The sequence below is a fragment of the Pinus tabuliformis genome, chromosome 1_2 (assembly GCF_031772625.1).
Source record: "Pinus tabuliformis cultivar Carrire ecotype Pingquan chromosome 1_2, CPIR1, whole genome shotgun sequence".
Classification (NCBI taxonomy): domain Eukaryota; kingdom Viridiplantae; phylum Streptophyta; class Pinopsida; order Pinales; family Pinaceae; genus Pinus; species Pinus tabuliformis.
The window spans coordinates 40,243,045-40,249,044 of NC_142298.1; positions in this window are offsets into that span (position 1 = coordinate 40,243,045).

Below are 6,000 nucleotides of genomic sequence, written 5' to 3' on the forward strand. Positions count from 1 at the left end.
GAATATTTCAATTCCAACAAGTGTCATAATTTGTCAATTCCTGCCAAGTATGTGTGTGGTTTATTTTATCTTATGACTTTTGAAAAAACATTAAAACAATATAATTGGTTAATTAATTAACATTGCAACTTCGATAGCACATACAAATTTGTATTAGGATATACATTGTATGGGTTTTTGGAAGTTCCAAATGAACATTGGATTAATAATTAAATGTACACTTCCTCATTTATCTACTAGGAAACTAGAAGGTAATTGAAGAACCCATCAACACTTTTACATAATGAGAAAACCTATCATAACTTAATAGTCAAATAATTATATCATTACATGTTTCTAAATTATCCTACTTATTAAATTATTTAATTCAAATTATTTATAATTTTTATACTTCTAAAAGATAAAAAGATTATGCATTTTTATCTATCTTTAAAAATTATATAATCATGGATTAAATTTTCCTAATATATTGAAAAAGGTGGAAACATTTTTTTAAAAGAGATATAGTGTAACATATTCCATGTTCATGTGATTGAAAAACATTAACCATTATATTTTTATTTTTTTATTTTTAACATAACCAAAATTAATTTGAAATCTAAATTATAGAAGGATTTATCTTAAATTCTAAGATTATTTTATTTCTAAAATTAATTATATTTACAAAATAATAATTATTTATATCTGTAAAATTAATCTTAATGTTTAATATTTAATTTGGTATTAATTTTGAAAAAATATGCACTAATAAATATATATGATAATGAAGAAAAATTATATCGGTGTGTTTATCATATTTTTCATAAAATCAACTTATCGAATTTGTGTTTTTTTAATATTAGTAAGTGTTCAAAATCATCAACATACTTAATTAAAGGATGTAGATATGTAATTTATCTATTCAATAGAACTAGAGAAAAACATATATAACTAGAGCTAGATGATATGTCATAAATAAAAGCATTATAAACAAGCCTAAATTGAAGGCACTTTCTAACAAAGAGAGTCCAAAAACTCTTTGTTATGAAAAAGGAACAAGTGAGCACATTACTATCCATCAAAATCGACCTTAACAAAATTGCTTAAAGTTTATTTCTTATAGCATTTGGATCAACATGACTTTAATCTACTAGAGCTGCTTGTTTTTTTGAACAACTCCTTAAAAAGTGGAGTGAGGGACATTCTTAGATAGGACAAACATATTAGGTTCTTTAAAATTCTTTTGAGCATCCATGGTAGTAGAAACAAAGGATCTTATATACCATATAGTGTTAATTGTACTTTTGAAAAGAGTGTGTGCCACAAACAAGTACTTCTAAATTAAAATGTAAGAGAGAGATCCTCCATTTTCTTTCCTTTGAAACTAACTAGACTTCCGCATCCATATTAGAGACCTTAGAAAATGTTATATTAGAGTGAGAGAGGTTTAATTAAAATAGATTCGATCTATTATAAGATTTAAATAAAGGAAATTTACCTCTTTCAAATACCCCTACTTTAGAATAATCAATAGTAGAATCCTGTTTGTCACACAAGCTCAAAGTGAGAATGATTGAATTCAAAGAGATTATATCTATTATAGGATTTAAACAGTAGCAAGATTCCTCTTTAAAATACCCATTCCTTAGAATATCATCAGTAGATTCATATTTCTTTAAAGCTACCAGAGCATTACATTTCATGGGTGTCCTACAAAATGTGAATTACTTTCCCTTTACTTTTAGTAGTGAATATTTGACTTTCTTTTGCATATGTTCTTCTAACACTCTATAGATCAGGGTTTCCCCATATGATAATGGGGATTGTAGCTTCCATCAAAGTGAGAGAACAAGTGATATAAGTTGGATCATTATCCAATTTGGATTTTATTTTGATGCTTCTAAAGTGGAAAAATATGAAGGAATTAACTTGTAAGGTTAGTTTATTAATTAGATATTAGTTTGGAAAATTGGGGTTTGAAACCTTCTCGAGATATTTTGAGGCATAAAATGGAAATTTTTGGAGTCAAAACTTTATTTCTTTGGTGAAATACCCTAGGCTATTGCTCCACACATAGACCTTTCCAATGGTGAAATGATTATTAAATATTTTATTGTCATTAATGTAAAAGTTAGGGGAGATTGTTGTAAATATTGTTTTCATTGATCTCAAAGATAAGGGAATACTACAAATGTCCAAGATAGAGATTCCAGGATGAATTTGTTGGAAATATTGTTTGGATATCTAATGTTTTCTTTATGCTTAGTTTCGATACACTATCTTTGGAGGAATTTCCACTCTAAATTCCTAGCTTAAATGAGAGCATAGGATATATGTATGAAAATAATATTATTAGATATTTCCAATAACATACTTCACTCCCTCTAACTCCATAAGAATGAGGGGATACAAAATGTTATGTCAAGTTGGCCCAACCAAAAGGTAAAGGTCAACACACCTAGTTTTACAAGTCAAACCCATAAGTGAACATAGAAACACCATAAATAAAGCAAATATGAGTAGATATCAAGACCGTACAAGAAATAAAAGATATGAGGTGTGCTAAGGAATACTCTATGGGTTTTAAAGATGGAGCAAAACTATTATTTTTGAAGTAAATAAGTCAACTTGGAATTTTCACTATAACTTTTATTATGGGATGCTTCAAACTATGCAAATGGCAGCAGATGAAGGAGGGCTCTTTTTGTACATAAGATCAAAATCTCAAACTCTAGTTCACTATAATTTTAGAGATATGCTCTAATGAATTTGGGTTTCCTGATTTCTCCTAATATTTACTTCAAGTAGGTTAGCTTGGAATATTTATTATAACTTTTCTTTTGGATTATTCCAGAGTATGAAGCTTGTAGGATATGGAAGTAAGATATTCTATACATGTGGTAAAATTTTTAGGATTTCTTTTTCTATATTTTTGGATATATGCTTTGGGAAATTTAGGCTTCCTAAATTCTCCTGAAATATTATTCAAATAGATCAACTCATAATTTTGGCTATAACTTTCTTTCTTAGATTTTTTAGATTGTGAAATATTGAGAAGATCTATAGGTACTTATGATAGCAATTCCAGACTCTGATTCACTATAATTTTGGAGATATGATCTAGATAATTTAGGGTTCCTAAATGCTCTTGAAATCTACTTCAGACAAGTCATCTTGGAATTCTTTCTATAACTTTATTTCTGAGATGTTTCATAATGCGAAACATTAAGGAGACAAATACAATATATCTAGGTAATCCCGGTATAATTTTTAGACTTTGATTCACTATAATTTCATATATATTCCCTATGAATTTTAGGTTTCATGAATTCTCGTAAATCTACTTGAAAGCGGTCAGTTTCGTTGTTTTTTCTATAACTTATATTTAGGGACCTTTTCAAACTATGAAAGCTTCATAAATCCAAGGCGACATACAAAATTTCCTAGAGTGAAAATTTCATAATAATATTTGAAAAATTGGATACATGGAATTTGAACAAGTTCATTCTCGGAAGAGGCAAAAAAAAAACAAGTTTTGGGAGAAGTAGACCTGGTGAAGGTAGAAACAACTAGCAAGCCTAGTGAAGGCAGAAGCAACAATAAAACTTGGTGAAGTTAGAAGCAATAAATAAAATTGTTGAAGGTAGAAGCATCTAACAAACCTGGTGAAGGAAGAGGCAACTAAAACTTGGTGAAGGAAAAAGCAACAAGTAGACCTAGTGAAAGAAGAAGCCAAAAGAAAGACTAATGATCGTAGAAGAAGCTAACAAACTTGGTGAAGTTAGAAGTAACAAGTAATCTCAATAAAGTAATTTTTTTCATAAAAATGTTTCCAATAGTGGGAATTGGTGTCTCTTTTACACTGGTTCATATTGCAACAAAGGGGATCAATGTCTCCTATAGTTTACTTCCTACAAATCTTGTAGTAAAAGATATTGTTGTCGACAAATATTGACACAAAGGGGATTGGTGTCTCCCATTAGGGGAGTTTTGAGGTATAAAAAGGGCCTCCTAAGGAAATTATAAAATAATAATGGAAATAATAAAATAAGATTTGATTACATCATCAAATTCTAGAGGTAGAAAAGAAAAAACTATTTTTCAACTCGTATTTTCAACTTATCTCCCTATGGGTTTACTCAAATTTCAAGCGGAAACACTCATTAGATGTAGAATTTGATTCCTCATCTCATGAGTACCAATTTTTCATACTTTTGATGGACCCTACTACATAAAAATTAAAAATACATGAATATTGTTATTGCAATCAAATTTTTTCATGTATTTCTAATTTTTCTAATTTTAATGGACCCTACTACATAAAAATTTAAAGTACATGAATAATGTTATTGGAATCAAATTTTTTCATGTATTTCTAAGTTTTCTTGTAGCAGGTTCCATGGAAAGTATGCAACCTAGGTACTCCTTGGATGAGGAATTAAATTTTGCATCCAATGAGGACTCCTGCTTAAAATCTGAGTAAAACCTTAGGGAGATAAGTTGAAAATATGATTTGAAAAAGTAGTTTTATTATTTTATTATTTTTTAATCTTTTTACTTTTTTACTCCAAAAATGGTGAATCATCCCCCATGGTTGACATCATCATCTTGAATCCTATTGGTTGTTATAAAGTTTATTTTGGTTGTACATTTCTCTTAGGAGGCCCATTTTAGACCTCAAAATTCCCCTAATGTATAGGTCATTGCCTACAAATCTTGCAACAAAATGGATTGGTTTCTCCTGTAAATTGGTACCTACAAATCTTGTAGTAAAGGATATTGATGTCTCCTGTAGATTTGTGCCTACAAACCTTGTGGCATGGGGGATTTGCGTCTCTTGTAGGTTGGTGCCTAAATTTTTGTAGCAATAGGTTTGTGCATACGAAGTTTGTATTAGTAGGTTGGTGCCTACAAACCATTTTTACAAGAATTTTCCATTTATATCTTGTGTCATATGTGAGATTGTTTCATTATGATTCATGAATTCTTAAATAAGTAAGAAATTGTCTCATGTTGATTCAACCCACCCCACTCGTAGTATAATATTGTAAGTCCAACAATTGGTATCAAATAACTTCCTTTAGAAGAAGACTGACAATTGGAAGGAAGATCTTAGAGGTACCATGGCCAATCATGACATTTGTTTCACAAGAAAATATCCATTATTTTATGGAACAAATTATGCATTCAGGAGGGTAAGGATGAAGACTTATCTAATGTCTCTTGGTTTTGAAATTTGGAAATTTTCAGTGGATGGTCATAAAGCTCCAACAAGTCCTCCATCTAATCGAGATGGTAAGAAGATTTATGTAAATAATGCAAAATCCATGGATGCCATATTTTACAGCCTATCAAAATAAAATCTTGTTATAGTAATGAATTGTGAATCTACAAAGGACACTTGGGAAACAAATTCAAATTAGATATGAAATAGATGACAAGGTGAAGAAGGAAAAGTTTCAAACCCATAGAAGACAAATTGAGAGCTTGAATATGAATTATGAATAAATATTGTAGTCTACTTCCTTCATGTATATGATATTGTTAATACTATCAGAAGACTTGGTGAAGAAGGTAATGTATCAATGATTGTACAAAAGGTGTTGAGATATCTTCCCTTAAGATTTGATGCAAAGGTATCAACTATTTAAGAAATGAAGGATATAGAAAATATGAAGATGGATGAGCTACATGGAATTATTAGTACATATGAAATCAGGATAGCTAAAGGAAATTCAACTCTGAAGGAAGTAGCTTTTAAAGTTTCAAATAAGATAGAATAACTTAAAATCAATGATTATTCTAGAAATGAATTAGATGCCCATGAAGAGCAATTTGTGAGAAATATGAAAAGAGGATCTAGCAAATACAAATATAAAATACCATTTAAACCTTTTAATTTTCATATAATTGGTCATTTTGCTTCTAAATGTCCATATGAAAAATGTGACGACAATGATGATCAATAAGAGCATGAAAGTAGAGGAAAGCATTATAGACATGAAAGAGGAAAGTAGTCTA